The sequence below is a fragment of the Tupaia chinensis genome, unplaced genomic scaffold (assembly GCF_000334495.1).
Source record: "Tupaia chinensis unplaced genomic scaffold, TupChi_1.0 Scaffold141165_1, whole genome shotgun sequence".
Taxonomy (NCBI): Eukaryota; Metazoa; Chordata; class Mammalia; order Scandentia; family Tupaiidae; genus Tupaia; species Tupaia belangeri.
The window spans coordinates 2,263,266-2,286,122 of NW_006201028.1; the positions used below are offsets into that span (position 1 = coordinate 2,263,266).

The 22,857-nt window shown below is 43.4% G+C and overlaps 1 pseudogene; it reads left to right on the forward strand.

The window, feature by feature from the left end:
- Positions 1-1,593: 1,593 nt before the first annotated feature.
- Positions 1,594-2,562, forward strand: LOC102471800 (ADP-ribosylation factor-like protein 4A; annotated as a pseudogene).
- The last annotated feature ends 20,295 nt before the right edge of the window (positions 2,563-22,857 follow it).

A 22,857-nucleotide genomic window follows, 5' to 3' on the forward strand; every position in this document is an offset into this window, starting at 1 on the left:
AGTGCCCATATTTAACAAAAACTGTACATCTAAGCACCCAAGAAGCTGAAAAAAATACCTGAGCAAGATAAATATAAAGGCAGTCACACCAAGGCACAAATATACATTGTAGGAGGACAATGGCAAAGAAAAATCTTCAATGTAACTAAGAAAAAGAGATCTTTTACATACAGGAGAATAAAGATGGGGATAATTGCAAAAACAAGTCATGGTTTGCATTTATAATTTTTAAATATTGCTGAATTGCTCTTCAAAAAGGCTATATATGAAACAACAATACTATGAAATAATGAGAAATGTATCTATTGGTCTCTACTTCCATTTCCTGAGATGAATCTCCCAAAATCCATGTGATTTCCTTAGTGATAGGATTCTAGGAGAATCTTTTGCTCTTGGTGGGTTCCTGGGGAAGGATTGGTCACCAAAAAGAGCAAGCCCATGATTAGAAGCTTGGAACTTTCGGCCTCACTCCCCATCTTCAGGGGAGAGGAGAGGACCTGGAGACTTAGTTAACAATTGGTCAGACCTATGTGATGAAGCTTCCATAAGGACCCCTAAAGTACAGAGTTTGGAGAGCTTTGGGTGGGTATATGCAGCCACCCTCCATGCACAAGGACGAAAGCACACTCCCAGACCTCTCCATCTCCTTGCTCATCTGTGTCCTTATCATATCCTTTATTAAAATGAACTGGTAAAATGGGTTTCCCCTGGGTTCTATAAACCACCACAGTAAATTAGCAAGCCTTAGAAGGGGGTTGTGGAAACCTGCAATTTGTAGTCAAGTCAGACAGAAGTGGGGTAACCTGGGGACCCACCACTTACAACTGACTTCTGAAGTGGGGGTTCAGTATTGTGGAACTGAGTCCCTAACCTGTGGAGTTAAGCTATAGGATGCCCAACCGGTATCCACAAGGAACTGAAGTTCTTGTTGAAGGGGGGAAAACCCAGACAGATTTGGTACCAGGAGTATTATAAGAGTACAGAGAAGGACTGGTTTATTTTTCTTGTATAAACACCATCGATCAATAATACACGAGGGTCTTCAAGAAGTTTGTGGAAAATGGAATTAAAATACAAGTTTAGGGACCAGTAGATGGTGTAATGGTTACGTTGCTAGACTCCCACGTAGTTGACCGTAGCTTGAGTTCTGGACCCAGGGCTTAGAACTCATGCTGGGCATGAGTGTGTGCATGCCCATGATCTCAAGAGGAGAATGGAGGAGAAGGAATTGTGGTGTGGCTATCCATTCTGGGGGGTGATTTATTTCTTTCTTTTTTTTTTGGAGAAGTTTTTGCTATAGGGCGCGTGTGCTCACCAGACAGACAGAGAGAGACAGAGAAATCCAGCCCCTCCCCCCCAGGTGGGATGGCCATGCCGCAATCTCTTCTCCTCCATTCTCCTCTTGGGATCTTGGGCACACATGCACATGCGCCCGGACATACTGGTGTCCATGAACTGGTATCACTGAGCCTCTCCAGCGGCTGAAAGAGACGCTGGTCTGGGTCCTCAGTCTTGTAGCTGAATCACTTAAGAGAAGTTCTAAAACAATCAGAAGAAAGCATTTCCATTTGAGATATGTATTTGCTGCTGGAAATGGGGAATGGATGATCATTTCAGACTTCTATCCTGTCCAGCCTGCCTTCATTTCAGTGCTTCCACATTGTTATTCTGGGTTTGGACAGTGCTGGAAAAACAACTGTCTTATACAGGCTGCAGCTTAATGAATTTGTAAAGCCTGTACCTACCAAAGGATTTGTTTATTTATTGTTTTTTAAAGAATTATTTTATTTTACTTTATTTATTTATTTACTTATTTTTTAATTTGACTAGAAAGAGACAGAGTGAGAGAAAGGACAAGTGGGAAAGTAAGCCACCAGGTGTGGGACTCTAACCATGATTGGCCATGTAAGAGTCCAGCACCCTTAACCACCACGTCACCTGCCAGCCCCCCTACCAAAGAATTTAACACTGAAAAAATTAAGGTAACCCCAGGAAACTCTAAAACAGTCACTTTTCATTTCTGGGATGTCTGTGGTCAGGAGAAATTAAGGAAGTCATATACAGACACACAGATGGAACTGTGTTTGTTGTGGACTCTGTTGATGTCGAAAGGATGGAAGAAACCAAAACCGAACTTCATAAGGTAACAAGGATGCCAGAAAATCAGAGTCCCTGTACATAGAGTCGCTCTCAAACAAGACCTGAGGAACTCATTGTCTCTCTCAGAAGCTGAGGAAGTATTTGCAATGAGTGAACTGAGCTCGTCACCTCTGTGGCATTTGCAGCCTACCTGTGCAATCACAGAAGGGCTACAAAAAGGACTACGTGACATGATCATTAAAAGAAGAAAAAATGTTATGGCAACAGAAAAAGAAAAGCTGAATAGTACCTTTTATATCTGTGTGGAGTAGGTTACCTGGTCTGATTTTGACAAATGGAAGCATGTCTGCAGCCTGGTTTGCCGGTCTGCCCTCCCGGATGCAAGCTTTGTGCTGTTGAACAATCCAATGTCCAACTTTGCTGCCTTGTGGAAGTAAAAATGGTGAGTAAATACAGTGCTTCTTAAAGTAGTTTCTTCTCTCTACCCCACAATCTTTTGGTATTACCATTTTGGGAAGCCAATCAAAGACAATGAATTGATCAGAAAACAGCTATGGAAAAAAAATTTTTTTGAGAGGTTTTTGCTATAGGGCGCATGTGCTCGCCAGAAAGACAGAAAGAGACAGAGAGACAGAAAGCAAGAAATCACCCCCCAAGGGAGATGGTCACGCCACAATTCCTTCTCCTCTGTTCTCCTCTTGGGATCTTGGGCACGCACGCACATGTGCCCGGTGTGAGTTTAAGCCACCAGGTCCAGGACTCGAACCGCAGTCAACTACATGGGAGTTCAGCGACATAGCCATTATGCTAACAGCTGGTCCCCAGCTATGGAAATTTGACCTGAAGTTAGTGAAACAAACTTTGAAGAGTGTATGCTTAGTGTTTTGTGCTTATATCTTTTTGGGATAAGCCTTTGTAAGGAAGTTGCACACAAGGCTTTGTATGTTAAGATAAAATGCTAAAGAATGGAAATGTTAAGGTGGAATAATATATATGCAGTCATATTGATCATATTGGTCCAATCTTTTTTTATGTAAGGGTAAAGAAGGGGAAGTTTTGCTTTTTTAAAAAAGTTTGGCCTAATGGTTTTTGACATTTTCTGGAATCAATTTAATATTATATCTTAATTCTGGACAATGTTTAAATTAGTCTAACTTTAAAAAAATAAGGTATTTGGGGGTATATTCAAGTGCATGGGTTAGTTTTCCTGACAAAGCATGTTTTGGTGTATCATCTTTTTAGAAATAGCTATGCATCTTTTCTGCACAAGTTTCAAACAACTTTTTTGGTATTTAAGGCTACGATAGAAATAGTTTGTGGTCAGAAGTACTTTTCTTGAAAAACCTAAAATAAAATAATTTGACTGTGATAGTAAATATGGACCTGTAGACTAATCACATATGGATTTATGAAGAAAGCAAGTGAGGAATTTAGTCAAGAGGATATCATTATAATACATGGTCTCTAAAATATTCCAGTTATTGGATATTTGTTATATTAGTGTCTGCTGGTTGAAAACAGATGTGGATTTTCATATATTTTTGGGAGGAGTAAAGGCTTTATAAACACTTCATGTGCTGTGGAATGAAAATGTAAAAGATATCCTATGTATGAGTCCTGAGCTTTAATTTGTTTACAGATCAAACAGTGTTACACAGGCTGTCCAGTTTGCAATACAGAGAGACATGGTGTAGTACTGCAGATAAGAATTATGATGACAGAAAATGAAGGGGAAAGTAGCAAAGCTATTTAAGGAAAATTCACTGGTGCTGTTTACATTGAAACAAAAAATTATAAGCAGGAAAGATCTTAATGTCTACAATAATTCTCATCGACAGCCAGAGACTTGCAAGCAAATCAGCACCAACAGCTGTTTGTTCTGAAAATCATGAAAAATGCACTTTCCTAGCAGGATTCATTTTGGTTTTCTGTATTTTTCTTTCTTTTCTTTTCTTTTTTTTATTATTATTATTTTTTTTTTAGTGGCACAACTGAGTGTTGGAACTTTGATCTGTGTTGCACACAAAATGAAGTAGCTTCCTGTGGAGCTTTCCTTTTTTTTAATTTTTATTTTTAACTAATTAATTCATTTATATTCACTCACTGAGTATTGTCACAGCATATAAAATGTGATTTCCCATCCAGAATATACTGCATAGTGGTTTAATCATACATGTTATCATCGGTAATTTTCCATTTGTAGTTTCATAAATATGCATACATATGTATATATATATATATAAATTCTCCATTTCTAGTTTCATATATATATATATATATATATACACACACACACACACACATACATAGGTTTATATGTATATATATATATATTTTTTTTTCCCCCTTAGGCCTGTGGGACTTTCATAAGTTAAATGTACCTGCACTAGTGGTGGTCACTTGGAATGTTTATATTTATAGACATTAGGCAATAAGTACTAATAAACTACTTGAGGCACTAGGAGGAAAAAAAAAGAAAACCCAACAGAAATGTTATGGAATTTTGGCAAATGCTTTTTAGAATGGGTGACTTATCTTCTGACAGATGAACTGTATCATTTTACACATTTCCTAATGCCAAACCATCCTTACATAGGTAGAAACTGCTCGACTATTCATGGATGTTGTTTTTATGTGCTTTAATTTGGTCTGTTTATTAAAAAAAATATTTTTCCTGTCCTCATTCAAAACTCTTGCTTCTTTTTGTGTATACGCTCTTCTTGACAGGTTTTTTTAAATTTTTTTATCAGGGTTATGATGACCTCATAAAATGATCTGGGCAGATTTTCTTCTTCGCTTTTCTGCCCAAATTCCTTTCCGCTCTCCTGGCCTGGGGAGAAGAGGGCTGGCCTGCACTCAGACCTGCTCCAGGACCTCTGGTGACCTCCGGCATGTTCCCGGCTCTCCTCTGGTCGTGGTGGTGTTGTCTCTGGCATTCCTCTGCTCTCCTCCGGTCTGATTCCCAGTGTGCTCTTCTGGCATCTGTGCTTCAACCTGCGCTGGCCTCAGTGTGAACCCAGGGGAGGGGATTTCCTTGGCAGATGGAGGTTCTCCGCGTGCCCCTCCCACTTCCTCCAGGAGCTCCCCCAGCTGCCGGCTTCAGCTCTGTCTGGGCGTCTGCTCCAGCTCTCCACGGCCCTCGCCTGCCCTCTGCCTACCACGTCTGTGCTGGTCATGGTCTCTCGCAGCCAGAGGCACTGAGCGTGGGACTCAGTTCCACTAGTTCAGGGTTCACAGAGGGCTTGAAGCCCCTGGGAGTTCTCCCTGTTAGAAGGGGAAGGAATGGGTTATTCTGGGTGCCTTGATCAGGACTTGCTAGAGCAGGGCTCTGCAGTTCGGGGCAGGGCACACAAGTCACATTTCTGCCAAAGGACAATTCTGAGGAGGCCTGGTATGGCCTGGTAGGGCAGCTCTGTGAGCCCCAGAGTGGGCAAGGGCTCTGGATCTTTGCCCAGCACGTTCTCTCCTGTCTTTTCCTGCTACCTGAGACAATCCGTATGTCCAGCCTTTCTGCCCAGGTGTCTGGGAGAGTGGACAAATGGCAAGACCGAGCCATGCTGTGGAGGGTTTGGCCCAGGCGGCAGTTTCCTTGCCATTTCCTTGAAGCCATCTATGTCCAAGGCTGTGGAGAGGTCCTCGTCAGGTTGATATTTGCCACCATTTAGTATCCCCTAGTGGTTAAGAACATGGATCTAGAATCAAGCGATTTTGGGTTTCAATTCTGGATTTGCTTCTTACTAGCTGTGTGACTTGGGGCAAGTAACTCAATGTCTCTGAGCTAAGTTTTCTCATCTTTCAAATAGAAAAACAATAGATTGGGAGCCAGCAGGTGGCGGGATAGTTAAAGTGTTGGAGTCCCATATGGCTGACTGCGGTTCAAGTCCTAGACTTGGTGGCTTGCTTTTTCTCTCTCTCTGGGGAACACAGGTGTCCCATAGAAAATTAAGAAATGATAATAATAATAAATAAAATGAAATAAATGATTTTTTTTTTAAAAAAAGAAAAAATAATAGATTGACTTACTAAGTTGCTGGGAAATAATAATTCATCAAAGGACTTGGCCTAATAATGTTCAATCTAATAAACAGTCTATAGATGGTAGTTAAAAATAAATTTTACTTTTTAAAAGAGATTTTTGCTGTAAGGTGTGTGCCCTTGCCAGAGAGACAGAGACAGAAAGTGAGAAAACACCCCCTCCGGGGGGGTGGGGGGATGGCCATGCCACAGTCCCTTCTCCTTCCTTCTCCTCTTGGGATCTTGGGCATGCACGTTAATGTGCCTGGTGTGAGTTTTAAGCCACCGTGTCTGGGACTTGAACAATGGTCAACTATGAGGGAGTCTAATGATATAGCCATTATGCATCTGCTGGTCCCAGTTAAGATTATTATTGTTTTTTGTGTGTGTAATCAAATTTATTCTTTGTTTAAATTTCATTTACTTTGCTTTAATTTACACAAGATTCTGCCAAGTAAACTAGGTATTTTACATTCACACATTCCCTGAAATCTCCAGTTGTTAGAAAAACATTTAAATCCATGCACCGGGTTCTCATTTCCATGTGTACCTGAGCTCCCAACGATATGACAGATGCCAGAGAGAGTTATGTTCATTAAAAGGAGAGGGCTAGACTCTTCGTTTCACAAAATTAGCAGTCATCTTCCTCACGCCAGACACTTTGCCGACAGCAACTATGCTCTGACCAGACCTGCCGTACAACAGGATCCAGAGAGTAAACATCATCCTTCATCCTGAGCATACAGAGGATGCGTGAGATGTGGGGTTTGTCGCTGAGGATATCCGGGCATCACGATGCAGCAGCAATTCTCAATATCCTTGTCCTCTTCACTGCAATCGCTCTGGTGGGGACATAGGACATGTGGGAAAACTAGGAGCAGGGAGGGCAGGACTGTTGGCAAATCAGATTACTGACGTGATCTGACTGCAGGGGTTGGCCTGCTTCAGGAGGGATGGAAGGATAAAGAAGACAGTTTGTGACCTGAAAGCTTCAACAATATCATTCTACTCAAGCTCCCAGGACTGACAGGAGAAAAACTGAATTTAGACAGAGAAAGCTGACTTGACTTCAATCTGAAATATCTGTATGGACAATTTCAACAGTTTTCCATATATCGGACTCTAAACCATGCACATTTTCTAATGTTCCCAAGTCTGGCTTGTGCCATGTTTCAATTTTAATGAAGAAATCATCTTTCATGCATTCATTCCTGACAATTGTTCTTCAGCAGGGGTACACATTCCAGGCCTTCTCATGAAACACCAAGGATCCTCTGGAGCCATCATCCTTCTGAATGCAGGAACTCTGGTCTTGAGGTGATAAAGTTTGTGTGTATATTGCCCCCTTTCTCCATCCTTTTCATAAGGCTCGTTCTTTAAGACTTCAGTTCCTTCTCCGCCCTCAGTCTCATTTTTACGAGCTTCTGTAACAGAGTAAAGCTGCCCAACTTTATATTCCTGAACAGGATATGGCAAAACCACACAGGATTCCTTAATCAGCATCATCTTCCCGGAACCCCCTCACAGCTGCCCTATTCTTTATCCTGATTATATTGTGTCTCTCCTGAGAATCAGGGTAACACCTGATAACAATCCAGGCTCCCTACATGCACTTTTCAAGCTGACGTTTCAGTTTTATCTCCACCACTCTGGCACATATACGAATAGTCAGCCGAATTTTCACCTCCTGGCCTTTGTTCATGCTGTTCCCTCCGCACTCTGACTCATTTCTTTCCTTCTCATCATCCTTGGCCCGGAATCTTCCCAACCCTCAAGATTCATGTTAAATGCCACCTATCCCATGAAGAGTTCTGGGCTGCCCCAGTCAGGGGTTCTCTCTGCCTCCTGGAGCACTGCCATTGTGCCTGTTTTCAGTTGAGGAGTAGGAGAGGAGCTTGGCTCTGGGTGTGAAATGAATGTCAACAGTTCATGTAGCGAATGTCCTGAGTTTCTGTGGACTTGCCCCTCCTGAGAGCTGGTCTCTGAGTGTCTCAGGCCTTAAAGGCACTGTTGGCTCCAGCTCTCTAGGTTAGAGAACTCAGGCACAGTCTGATGGAAGGAGAGCTAGATGTCTTATTTCATATGGCAAATACACTGATTTCATTTACATTGTATACTTTTTTTTAAGAGAAATTTGTGCTATAGGGTGTATGCACTTGCTGGAGAGACAGAGAGAGACAGAGAGACAAAAAGTGAGAAATCACCCCCCCCAGGCAGGGGGGATGGTTGCAATCTCTTCTCTTCCATTCTCCTCTCATGATCTAGGGCATGTATGCACACGCGCCCAGAGTGATTTTATACCACTGGGTCCAGGACTCAAACCGTGGTTGACTATGTGGGAGTGCAGCAACATAATCATTATGCCATCTGTGGGTCCCATGTTGTATGATTTTCATAATGACCTAGGGTATAGGGATGAGAGGGTGGAGTCAGATGACATGGTCCTACTCATGAACCATGGATGTTTTCAATCCTATGAGTGAGCAGATGGAATCCTGAGGCCTGGCAATAACTAACCCAGCTCTAAGCTAAGCAGAGGTTGGATGTGAGACTGTGGGTAAAAGTGCAAGGTTACACGGAACCCGTAGAGACATAAGCTAGAGTGCAACAGGTGTTATCCTACAGCCATTTCCACTCTCTGTGGAAGGGTTGGTGGGGAGATAAGCCAGGCCATGGTGTGGGTGAGAACTTGGGATTCCTAGGAGCTGAGCCTCTAGTCAAAAGGGAGAGAACTGGGACCTAGACAGGGGAAGACCTTACTTCTCCAGAGACCTCTTAGGCTGATGGAAGATTTGCCTAGCTCTGTCGACCAAGAACTATGAACAGGAGATTAGATTAGGGCAAAAGTTGGTACTCGTCTCTAAGAAGTGGGTTGAGGGCTGCCTTCGGGATCCCAGGGCCTTGAGCCATGCTTTGGAACATGGGTTTAGGCAGGTTTATGACCTGGTACTTAGAAGTCTTCCTCTTCATCAAAGGGCTGGATAAGGGAGGTGTACAGTGTAAGGGAGCATCAGGAAATGACCTGGGCCTAAGATTGAGGCCCCAGGAGGTGCTTGCTCCCTTGGACAGCTGCATGCTATGACTAAACGCAACCTGAGCCTAGGAGACAGAGATTAACCCCTTCAGAGATTCTCCCTCCCCTAGCAGAGGGAGAGGACCTTTTAGAGAACAGCCCAGGAAAAGTCTCATTTTGCCAGACTCTAGTCCAGCCTCAGGAGCCAGCCCAAATATCTTCCGCACCTTTCTCTCTGAAAAGTTTGTTCCTCTCTTAGACCTTATGGGAGCCTGCGTGCTACTTACCAAATATATATATTTTTTCCTATGCTGGGCACATGATAGGATCATATTGGGCTGTCAGAAAAATCATGATGTATTTTTTCTATATTTTTCTATGCAAAAATGCGTTATGACTTTTCTGATAACCCAATATTTCTTGACTCCCTTTTGGCTGCCGGGAGCCAGAGTGACCATTCATGACCAGTGGGTTGTGACTAGAAAAATCACACATCAGCTCTGAGCCAGAGCGATTCACTGCCAGTACAAGACTCTCCGGAGCTCTTTCTGCCAATAGAGAGGGAAGTGGAGTATACTACAAAACATAAATGAATCTGGAAAATTAAACTCGGAAAAGAAGTACTTACTGTGCTTCTGAGTCCAAAGTCAATAGTTCAAGTCCATCATAGTTTTCAAGCTTTGAAATAATTTTTAAGGTGAGTCCTATTCTCACGTTACAGCTGAGGAGCCTGACTGACATCATGTAACTTGCCTCTACCAAGTAGTTCCTCCCGAGACACAGCTGGGGCCACATAAGCAAGCACCTGCATAAAGGCATGTCCTCTCTTGCCCCCATCTGGGGTGGAGGACCCAACTCCAGTTGTATTCTAAGCTCTTGTAGATCTGGCTTTTTTTTTTTTTTTAGAGAGAGATTTTTGCTATAGGGTGCGTGCATTTGCCAGAGAGACAGAAAGCGAGAAATCACCCCCAGGAAGGATGGCCATGCTGCAATCCTTTCTCCTCCGATCTCCTCTCAGGATCTTGGGCATGCATGCACAGGTCTCCAGTGTGGTTTAAGCCACTGGATCTGGAACTTGAACCACGGTTGACTACATGGGAATCCGGCAACGTAACAATTACACCATTTGCTGGTCACAGATCTGGCCTTTTTTTTTGAGACAAATGCCCTGGAAGGAAGCCCATGCCACTGTGGGGCCCGAGGCTTTTATCCATGGAGTCAGCAAAATGAGCAAGTGATTTATAATAGCCATCAGCAGAGTGCATTTGAGGGCAAATGCGAACCTCCCACACTTTAGCTGTGTACCGATCTGTGCAGGAGCACAGAGGAGTCAAATTCCTGAAAGCAATCTAATCATAACAAACGAGGCTCTCAACTTTCAGGCAATTGCGAAAGAACAGATGGAGAACAGCCATACAGATACACTTATTGAACCATAAGCTTAAAAATGGTGATGATGGCTAATTTTATGCTGTTCCCTCCTCCTGTCCCCCCCACACAATTAAAAATAAAAATAAAGGGCCAGCCCTGTAGCCCAGTGGTTTCAGGAAGCTGGATCCCATATGGCCAACTGCTGTTTGAATCTCAGCCCTGCTGGCTTGAAAAACACACTGGGCATGTGTGTGTATGTGCCCAAAATCATGACAGGGAGGAGAAATGGAGATGGGAATGTGGCATGAGCGTGACCCATGGGGTGTGCTTTCTCCTCCTCTCTGTCTTTTTCTGGTGAGCACATGCAACCTCTGGCAATTAAAAAAAAGAATAAGAAAATAAACTAAGAAGGAGATATGGGGCTAGATGGTGGTATGGTGATTAAGGTGGATGGAACGATATGGCTGACTGCATGGTTCGAGTCCCAGAATCGGCATCTTGAGAATCACACCAGGCGTGTGTGCATGCATGTCCAATATCCTGAGAGGAGCGTGGAGGATGAGACATTGCAGCGTGACCAGCCCCTCGGGGCAGGGGGGTCATTCCTCACTTACCCACTCTCTCTGGTCAGTGTGCACTCCCTATTAAAAAAAGGGGGGGCTTGGGACCAGCAGTTAGTGTAATGGCTATGTTGCTGGACTCCCACATAGTCGACCGTAGTTTGAGTCCCTGACCCAGTGGCTTAAACTCACGCCGGGCTCGTGTGTGTGCATGCCCAAGATCCCGAGAGGAGAACGGAGGAGAAGGTATTGCGGCGTGGCCATCCCCCCTGGGGGGTGACTTCTCACTTTCTGTCTCTCTGTCTCTCTCTGTCTGTCTGGCGAGCGCATGTGCCCTATAGCAAAAACCTCTCCAAAAAAAAAAAAAAAAAAGAAAGAAAAAGAAAAAAAAGAGGGGCTTTTGCTGCATCCTAAGGTGAGTGCAAACAACCCTGTCCCAGTTACCCTTATTCCTCTTTAGCTTAGTATACAATAGTCCTTTACCCTAGATTATAATCCCCTATAAAGGCAGATGTGTTGTGTTAGCGTCTCTTTCTCCTGTCTTTCTGTGTGCCTTGTGTGTAATAGAGGATCCAGCGACCATTTTTTTTGTCATTGTTTTAGAGAGATTTTTGCTATAGGGTGGGTGTGCTTTCTAGAGATACAGAGAAAGAAAGGAAATGAGAAACTACCCTCCAGAGGGGATGGTCACACTATAATCCCTTCTTCTCCATCCTCCTCTTGGGATTTTGGGCACTCATGCACGTATGCCTGGCATGAGTTTCAAGCCACTGGGTCTGGAATTCAAACCATTGTTGACCATGTGGGAATCCAGAATTTTAACCAGTATGCCACCTGCTGACCCTGCGACTGTTTGTTAAACTTTGTCCAAGGGATCAGCAGGTGGCATGGTGGTTAAGATAGTGTACTCCCACAGGACCAACTGCGGTTTGAGTCCCAGACTTGGCTCTCGCTTTCTCACTTTCCCTCTCTCTTTCTCTCTCTGTCTGTCTCTTTCTGATGAGTACGTGTGCCCTAAAGCAAATTAAAACAAAATGATAAATAAAATTTAAAAAGAAAAGCCCTGTCCAAGATGTTCCTCCCACCAGAGCTATCTTCTCCTCTTTGCCCCACAAATCAATTGCTGTGGGTTAATAACTTTGCACCGACAGCTGAAGTTGTTAAGCTGCGGTTTGTCTTACTCTGTGGGCTCTAAATTCTTGCTTGATTCCTCTCTAGAAATCTCCCAGATGAATCACAGTATATCCATGCCGCAGCTCTCCCCAGAATAGTCAGCAGGAGGCCGAGTATCCCTGCAAGAGCATCCAGGAAGCCCTTGTATCATAGATGGGAAAACAAAACCCCCGAGAGGAGAAGGGACTTGCCCAAGGTCATGGTTTTGAGTCTGGGCCAGAGGTCAGTTTTTCTGCCTCCTAGGACCCTCTGGCTCTGAATGATGACCTGGTGGCCTCCTTCTTCATGCTGCCGAAGTTTAGAAAGGGCCATTCTCTGCCCTCACCATTTGGACATCATATCTGGAGAGGCAGGTTGGCAGCTCAGCTACGCCATGAGTGTCTACTCCGAGGGAGGACAAGTGCTCAGGGCTGGCCCACAGGAGTGGAGACAATAACCAGTGGTCCTCCTGAACTCCCCTCCATGCAGCGACATCTACTGTCACATGGTGGTTCGGCAATAAACCCCAAGCACAAATAGCATCGTATTGGCATTCACCCTAAACTTGAACTTGGCAAAACATTCATGGCCACCGGAATCCCCCTCCACCCAATCTAACTGTCTCCTGGCAGGAGGATTGTTTTGTTTTTGTGACCTCCTGGTTATGTTTTTCTCATTAATAGAGGTTGATTCCTGCTTAAGTCCAGACCAAGGCCACTGGCTGCCTGTCACTGTGAGTTTTGGATGTGAAGAAGATCACGTTGGTTTACAAAACTCTTGCCCAGGGCTGCTTACTTGGTCCTCAGTGACAGGTAGGGAAATCCTTATTAGTTCCTAGTTTATTTATAGAAGGCATTGCGGGCCAGGAAGATTGAGTGATTAACCCAAGACCACACAGCTAGTTATCGCAATCAGAGAGCCAGTATTCACATTCTAGTTCTGCCATTTACCATGAAGATTTGAGGTTCAGAACCCACGAGTTGTGGGGGCTTGAGTGTTATTTACCTGCTCTGCCTCAATTTCCTCACCTTCAAAATTAGGAATAGCATATGCTCCCTTGGAATGTTGGGAGGTCAGATGAAACGGTACATGTAAAGTAGGTAAGTCTGTGTCTGGTAGGCAGCCAGTGTTCACTAAGATTAGGAATTGTTGCCATCAGTATTCAGTTGGGCTGTGCAGAGGGACGGGACAGGTTTTCCCTGAGCTCAGATGGGGAACCCTCCAGGGGATTGCTAGGAAAATGAATTTCAAAAGCCATAGCACTGCTAAAGCCTCAGAGATAATTCAGTGTGTCCACTCATGTAATTTTATTATTTAGCTGCTGCTTCTTTTTTTCTTTCTTTTTGTTATAGGATGCATGTACTTGCCGGAGAGAGACAGAGAGAGGGAAAATGAGAAGTCACCCCCCTAGGGGGGATGACCATGCTACAGTACTTTCTCCTCCACTCTCTTGTCTGAATTTTGCATGCACACACATGCACCTGGCATGATTCTCATGTTGGCCATGTGAGATCCAGTACCTTCGCCTCCATGTCACCCCTTGGCTCATTATTATTATTATTATTATCATTTAATGCATGGTCATGAGAGAGACAAAAGAGAGAGATAATGCTCTGATCCCTTTCCCTCAGTGCTCCAGTTGCTCAGCATCCTGGTTGTCGGCACACAGTCCTGGCATATTTTCAGGCTGACCCAGGGATCTAGACCGTTGGTTGGACGTATGGCTGCCAGCCTTGCAGGGCACTCGTGTTATGATTGTATTACAGCAGCAGGGCCTATTGGGGCCATCAGGTGGCATAGTGGTTAAGGGCGTTAGGCTCCCACATGGTTGACCACGATTTGAGTCCCAGACCTGACGGCTTGCTTTCTCCCTCTCACTCTCCCTTTCTCTCTATCTCTCTCACTCTATCCCTCTCTGGTCAAATATAAATAAATAGATAGTCAAATAAAATAATTCTTTAAAAAAAAATCTAGGGGCCAGCAGGTGGCATGGTGGTTAAGGCACACTGGACACTCCCACATGGCCGACACAGTTTGAGTCCTGGACCCTGGTGGCTTGCTTTTCACTTCCCCTCTTTTTCTCTGTCTCTTTCTCTCTCATCAAATTAAAATAAATGAATGAATAAGTAAAATTAAATACATAATTTTAAAAATCTGATATTTAAACACCATCACATATAATCACTCTTGCAATGCATAATAATTAGCCACACACACACGGTCAGTGGGCCACATAAACAGCTGAGTTATTATTACATTTATGCAACTAGATAAAATTTGTAAGTTTTCCCTTTTTTGGTATTTTTTGGTGTCTATAACAAACATTCACATCATTAAATTTCTCCATTACATGCATCATTTAGTCCTGATCACATGCACTGACAATGACTCAGATGAAGAGACAAAAATAGAAAATAACAACAACAGTTTTACTCATAATATTCGGGAAGTTGGTGTGGGAGAAATGGAAGGAAGTGTGAGAGCACTGAGTTTCTTATCTTTCGTAGCAACCAGTCAATTGATATTGCTTAAAACTGAAGCATACTAAAAACATGATTCCAGTCTCTTAATACTCCTTGTAATATATTTTCTTAACCTTCAAGGTAGCTTTGGGAATTAATCTCTTGTGGAGAATAAATGAAGTTAGGCAATTCTATGACCTTTACGTCAGTGCTTTTGTTGTCTTTTAAATTCAAGGAAAATTAAATTTTATACTTTACTTTTGCCAGAGAGCGTGTGTGCTTGCCAGAGAAAAAGAGAGAGAGAGAGAGAGAGAGAGAGAGAAAGTGAGAAGTACTCCTCCGGCAGACGGTTATGCCGTGGTTCCTTCTCTTCCATTTCTCCCTCCCATAGCAAATTTTGGCACCTACTCACATGTGCTCAGTGTGTTATTCAAGCTGCTGGGTCTGGGACTTGAACCACCCAGTCAGCCATGTGAGATTCATCTGCCTTAACCAGTTGGCTCAAATACTATACTTAAAAAAAATTCCAGATGGCATGTGCACTCGCCAGAGTGAAACAGAGAGACAGGGAGGAAGGGAGAGGCGATAGAACCAGTCCCACCTCTATACTTTTTACTAAGTAGTATGTAAAATATGATCCCTTTTGAATTTTATTTATTTATTTATTTTTTGGCTAGAGGATGCTTGTGTTTGCCAGACAAAGGTAGAGGGACAGAGACAGAGGGAAAGGGAGGAGTGGTCCTGCCTCCATCATGGGGCATGGTCATTCCACAATCCCTTCTCCTCCACTTCTCCATTCTATCAGGATTTTGGGCACACACACATGTTCCTGGTGTGTTTTTTAAGCGTCTGGGGCCAGGATTTGAAATGCATAGTTGGCCATGTGAGATCTGGCCTCCTTCACCACAAACATCCTTTCCTTGAGCAGCTCTGACTTCCTCATAGCCAGCTCAAACTATTTTTTAAAAATAATTATTTTATTTAACTACTTTTTTAAAAAAATTTGACTGGGGGAGAGAGAGAGAGAAAGAGAGAGAGAGAGAGAGAGAGAGAGAGAGAGAGAGAGAGAGAAAAACCCCAGGTCTGGGACTCTAACTGCAGTCGGCCATGTGGGAATCCAGTGCCCTTAACCACCACGCCATCTGCTGGTCCCACCAAACTATTTTTTTAAAATATTCATCTATCCAGTCATTCATCCACTTTCCCTTCTTAGTTATGTAGCTATCTATCCTCTCTGTACATATCAATATATAGAGAGATTTGTAACAACATTCACTTATGTCAGCCATGGTTACTTTAGGGTAGCAGGGTTTTGAAGATTTCAAAATATTTTCTTTGTACTCTTCACTATTGTTTGAAATAATTACAATAAGCATGTATTATTATTTTTATTTTTGAATTAAAAATTACTAATTTATTATTATCATTTAAAAAAATTGCTATAGGGCATGCATGCTCACCAGAGAGAGAGAGAGAGAAAGAGATGAAAAGTGAAAAAGCAAGCTGCCAGGTCCAGCATTTGAACCACCATTGGCCATGTGGAAGTTCAGCACCTTAACCACCATGCCACCTGCTGGCACCTGCACACACTATATTTTATACAAATAAAGTATTATCTTAAAAAGTAGATGGAGACAGTGTGTCTGAATTTTCCTCCAATATTTGCAGTTTCCCTATTCTTGCCATTCTCCTCCCCATGTATTCCAGGCCAAGGCTCTGAGGTCCGTCCATTACCCCAGTACCTATGGTGATCCACTCCAGGCACCTGCCCCAGAGCTTACACAGGGGGTCCTTAGTGCTGGAAAACTCAAATGGCAAAAACTCTTTGCAAGGAGGCTGTAGATGACCTGTAAGGAAGTGTATGGCTGAGAGGAAGAGGTAAGATGGTCAGAGGGCAGGGAGGCAGGAAAAGAGCTCTGAGTCTCTGGCATTTCTCATCTTACGCATGAGGAGACTGAGCTTAGAGGAGAATAATGACTTGTTCAGAGCCAACCTGCCACAAATATCAAAGGCAATCAACTGCTGCAGCAAAGGCAATCACCCTTTTCAAGGAGAGGTGGTAGAGTCCCAGGTCTTTATTCTTGGTGTGGGAAAGAGAAAAAAATAAATAAATAAGGGGAATGTCAGAGTGTGGGAGAGGGAGTGGGGCTACCACTCCTCTCTCTCTAGCAGCTAGTCTTGTTCTGTTAGGCCTGCCAGAATTAGCATTTGTAGGGATTGCATCAACAGCATCCATCTCACGGAATGTTTAGACTCAGAGAAAAGGAGTCCTGGGCAGATTCTATGTGTGGATTTGAGTGATGTGGAGAAGATTCAGAGGACCCTGGTTCATAATTCTGGCCTCTGCTTTCCTAAACACTCATAGTATTTTACATCATTCTGGGGATGGATTGTGGTAGGAGTGTGGCAGAATTGAAGCAGCTCCTGTCCAATTCCAGAAATGGTCAGCACCTCCCCAGTGGACAGCTCCACACCAACCACCAGGATCTTCTCATTTCAGTGGGGTATGGGGCACTGGTTTCTGTGGACAATGGCTTGTCTTTCTTTTGCTCTTCTTTCTTTCTTAAAACAAAACAAACACTTTGATGTAAATGAGTTTCAATTCAAGAGCATTTTACTCTTTGAAATACTCAATGCTTAACAAGGAATATTGAGTTGGTTCCAATAAAGGGCTCCTTTGGCAAAATATAAGCATTTGATGATAGAGTTTGAAATAGCTCGGGATGTGTGTGGGTGTCATAGCTCAGGAATCTTTTATAACAAGATTTTCAGAATAAAACCAACATCAAGGACAGATCATATTACAAACATTGTTTGGGCTATTTCCTAGTGTTTATGCAATATGGGAGAGGTTAGTTGGACACAGAAATTTTAGAATTCCAAGAATATTTTAATGGTTTAAGGCTAAATTCAGAATATTTGAAATCTGGGTTGTCCCGGAAAAATCCAGAATTATGATTATCATGCCCATCACCAGCATCCTAGAATGAGTCAGGTAGAAGACTGGAAATAGACATCCTGACCTTGTGAACACCCTGGGAACCAACATACTTGAAAACGTGCCAAGATTTTCCTGCTAAGAGTGAGTATAAAGTTTTGAAGAAGTATGAATCCATTCATTGCTTCCCTTAATAGAAATGGAACACTGCTGCCAAAGCATATAGGAAGGTATTTGGCCAGGTCAGGTGCTGGCAGGGTAGGCTGATTGACTTCCATTAGGCTCTGTCCGAAGCAGCCCTCCTTGGAAGGTCTCAGCCCAGAGTCTGGTTCTCAACCTGATTAGCTTGGAAACAGAGTTTTGTCAACACCAAGAGTGACTCCATCTCACTCAGAATGGGGTTTTAATGTCCACACTTGCAAATACTTGAGTAAACTGCTTTCCAAGTAAGATAAGAAACAGAACTGCTTGGGGACCGGGCTACCTCTCATCAGTATCTCCTTATTTTCTATAGGAAAAAGAGTCTGGGAAGCCATGTCACCATGAGAAAGCTGCCTGGTGAACTTGAAGTCAGCATTTGGGGCTTTTATGATAGTGGGGTTCCAGGGCAATAGGATCTGATCAGCCATTCCCCATCTCTGGGATGAGGGAAGACCTGCACTGAAGTTGGAGAGGTGAAAGCCATAAGCAGGAGACTGCTTCTCAGCATTTGGCTTCCTCCAAAAGCAAACCCTGAAACAAAGACTTGAGTGCTAGTAGTTTATTTGGGAGGACAATGAAGCAGAGTGGAGGTGTGAAACAGGGAAACAAAGGAAGCCAAGAGTTACATTATCGAAGTTACCATGGCGGGCAACTGCAGTGTAGTTTCACTGGAGATCCTAGGAGACAGTGTCCCATATACATCTCCAAGTCAGCCTACTTAAGAAATCAGAGTTTTTATGCATACACTCTCATAAATCGTTGGTTGAGTGCTGCACCTTACCAGGGAGTGACTAGGAGGTTGATTTGATGACATGTCCAGCCAAGCAAGCATATAGGCAGAATGAGTTCTGTGGCCAGGAAGTCCTTGGGTCAAGAAGAGACCCAAGTGTGGCTGTTAGAAGTCGAGATGGTGGGCCCTGAAGTAGATAGAGCCATGGGGATCTGAGTGGGGACACAAATAGCCCCTCTGTTCATCTCTGTATTGTGGCCAGTCAGGAGCTAAGTGCTCATCCTTTCCGTACTTGTATCACTCACCAAATGCCTTTTATGATTGGGCCATGCTGTTTATTTTAAAAAATAAGTTGGTTTAACGTACTCAGTTAGGTTTTGAGCTTCTTGCTCCTGGCCCCAGAAACAGTCTATGATTATTACATTTTCTATGTTTATAGATTTATTTATAATGTGGAGTTTTTAGTAGTTTGATTCTTAGAATTTTGGGAGTGCCTTGCTACTGATCATAAGGATTGTTTAAAGAAATCGGGGTAGGGAGAAAGAAACAGATCAGTAACTAGAAAAGGAGGAACATTTAGGACTGAAGTATTGGGTATGTTCTGAACTGTTTTTGGAAATGTGGCCACTAATTCTTAAGTTCATCTGGAAGAGAAAAATGCAGAAACCTAGCCAAGAACATTTTGAAAAAGGAAAATGGTGAGCAATTTTCCCTATTAGATATCAAAATATACTATAAAGCTACATTGATTAAAACATTGTGGGATTGGCAAAAGAATAGACAAATAAGTCAATGGAACATAATAGAGAATTTAGAAACACATTAATCTATGTGTGGAAATTTTTGTATATGATGAATATGGTATTTCAAATGAGAAGTGATGGGGAAGGGAAAAGAGTGGATTATATAATAGATTCACTTTGCATTACTAGACATTTATTTAGAAAAGAATTAAGTGGGACTGGCAGATGGCCTGGTCGTTAAGGTGCTGAGTGCCCACATGGCAAATAGCGGTGGGAGTCTGGGGGCCCAGACCAGGTGGCTTGCTTTCTCACTTCCCTTTTCTCTCTCTCTATCTCTCTCGGTCAAGTTAAAAAATAATAAATAAAATTAAATAGAAAAGATTAAGTTACAATTCTTGTACACATGTGAATGTTAATAAAATTTCAAATGGAGTCTGAAAGTGATACTACAGAATAAAAAGAAAACATTTTAGAAGAAAATGCATGAGAGTGTTTTGTTTGTTTGTTTGTTTTTAGAGATTTTTGCTGAAGGGCACATGTGCTTACCAGAGAGACAGAGAGACAGAAAGCGAGAAATCACCACCCAGGAGTGATGGCCATGCCACAATCTCCTCTACTCCATTCTCCTTTTGGGATTTTGATCCCTCACGCAGACATGCCTAGTGTGAGTTTCAAGCCATTGGGTCTGGGACTTGAACTGCAGCCAACTCTGTGGGAGTCTAGTGACGAAACCATCGTGCCATCTGCTGATCCTGAGAGTATTTTTAAAATTTTGGAGTGGGAAAGACCCACTTCAGTATCTAAGTAAGATACTGAAATTTATGCATCTTACCAAGGAAGAGGCTGGCAGATTTGACTACATATTAGAGAAAACAGTTTTTGTAAGTTAAGGCAACATTAACTTGTTAAGAACACAAAAGCAGCTCTCTGGGTCTCTGTGCTCCCTCTCTGGCTTCTGTCCCTATATGTCTCTCCTCTCCTAGTCCCTGTTCACTTGTCTCAGTCTTGCTCCTCCCTCTCTGAGTCTCTAATCCTCCCTCTGGATTTCTCCCTAATTTCGTCTCTGTCTCCTTTGCTTGGGGTTTGTCTCACAGTCTATTTCCTCAAGGAAAGTGAGCAGGTCTTAGAAAGACAGACAAAATTTCATGCACAGACTGAAGAGGCAGTAAGGAAATTAAAAAAAAATCTGTAAAAAAGGTAAAACTTCTGTTAGAAAATTGAGTGAAGGATACAACCAGGCAATTCAAAGGCATGGAGGTGTAAGTGGCTTGATGGGGGTTGAGGTGTAGTGCTAGATTCCTCCTGCATAGCAGGACTGAGTCTCAGGAACCAAGGGCTCTCGGGAACCAGCAGTTAGCGTAATGGCTATGTCACTGGACTCCCACGTAGTTGACCGCGGTTCGCGTCCCGGACCCGGTGGCTTGGAAATCACGCCGTGTGCGTGTGTGCCCAAGATCCCGAGAGGAGAATGGAGGAGAAGGGATTGCGGCATGACCATCCCCCCTGGGGGATGATTTCTCGCTTTCTGCCTCTATGTCTCTCTCTGTCTGTCTGGCGAGTGCATGCGCCCTATAGCGAAAACCTCTGGGAAAAGAAAAAAAAAGGAACCAAGGGCTCTCAGTTGAGTCATTCTCTGGGAATTGTATTTTACTTTGAACTAAAGGCAATTCTTCCATTCCTGAGGGATATCCCCCAGAAGTCTGAAATACTCTGAAATGGTGTCACCTCTAAACAAAAATGGACTTCATAGCTATTATTGCAATATTTCCATCAATTTCCTAAACCTTTTAAAAATTGCCAGAGGGCATGTGTGCTCATCAGAGAGAGAGAGACAGAGACAGAGAGAGAGAGGGAGAACAATCCCCTTCTCCCATGGGACATGATCATGCCTCAATCCCTTCTCCATCTTATTGGGATTTAGGGCATGTATACACATGTATTTGAAATGTTTCTCAAGCTACCAGGTCTGGCATTAATCATGAGGTCAGCCATGTGGGAATGGATCTCCTTAACCACTAGCCCATGGGACTGGACCCTGAGTTGTTTTAAAAACTTATTTTCACTTATTTCTTATTAAAAATAACTTATATCTACTTATTTCTTCATAAAAAGAAAGACACCCCTTCATAAAAAGAAAGACACACCTCCCATAAAGTCTTTAAGCTGCAGTCTATCTTCTGTCTCAGCCAGCCTAGATCATGGGCAAGTGCCCATGCCTTGTGTGCTCAGGGAGGCCTTGAGGCACAAATGAAAACGAAGATATTTTCCTTATGGGTTCAGCTACATCACCACTGTGCCGCCCCCTGGCCTTTTCCTAAACTTTTAGATTTGAATTAAGGTAAAAACATAAATGTTCTTCAGTCTTTTGTTTTTTTAAGAGATATTTTTTGCTATCAGGCACATGTGCTTGCTGGGGGGAGAGGGGAGGAGAGAGTAAGAGAGAGAGAGAGAGAGAGAGAGAGAGAGAGAGAGAGAGAGAAATCACCCTACAGAGGGGATGGTCACACCCAAATCCCTGCTCCTCTATTCTCCTTGGGATTTTGGGCATGCACACATACGTTTCCAGTGTGAGATTCAAGCCACTCGATCTGGGACTTGAACTACAGTCGATCATATGGGAGTCCAGTGCCTTAACCACTATGCCACCTGCTGGCCCCTGTTCAGTCTTTTTCATTTAAACACTTAGTTCTCTTCCCACAGAAAGTGACCATTCTAATCTGCATTTATGCAGATCACATTTTATTTGTGGTACTTGTTTCCACTTACATCAGTCTTCGAGGTTGCTGAGTCATCGACTCTGCCCTCCCTAGTCTCCTTGAAGGCGACCTGGCCTTCTTCTGGCTGCCCTAATCACCCAGCCCACTTCAGTGCCCAAAAGCCCAGAGATGGGCAGCAGCGCAATGTCTCTCTGGGCTCTGTCCTCAGAGCACAGAACCACCACGTGGACTGGAGCAGAACCATAGCTCCGAGAGTTGGGAGTTGGGTAAAGGGGAGCATCCCTGAGGACGACAGCTGGGGTTGTAACTGTGATTCCTCTGGTGGTTCTGCCAGTCCACATGCTCATCCTTCCTGATGTGACTCTCCTCCCCACACACAGCATGATGGGATTTTTACATCCACTTTGCCCAGCTGAGGTGCAAAGAGGCCAAGGATGTAAGTAAGGAGGACAATGGCAGCACTGGACCTAAATGATGGATGGCACACATTCCCGAGGAGGGCACAGCTCCCTCAAGAGGCCCTCTCTTTTCTGCTCCTGCAGCCCCTTGTACATTCCCAGCGTTATCCGATTAAAAGTAACTCTGGATAAGATATATAGCCCCAGCTAGGTGCTACTTTATAGGATGCGTAAAGTTAGAATTGTGTTCGTGGAAATGTATATATCACCTGTGTTTGCTATGAAAATATTTAGATTAAGGTCTTTAGTAATTCAATAAAATGTGGGGGGAAACCAGTATAGCAAGCAAACATAGATGCCAGAGACAGTGTGGGAGGAGAGTGGGAGATGGCAGAGGGTAAGAGATAGGGAATCAACGATTGGGAGGGGTGTGGAAAGGAAAATATACAGAAAACAAG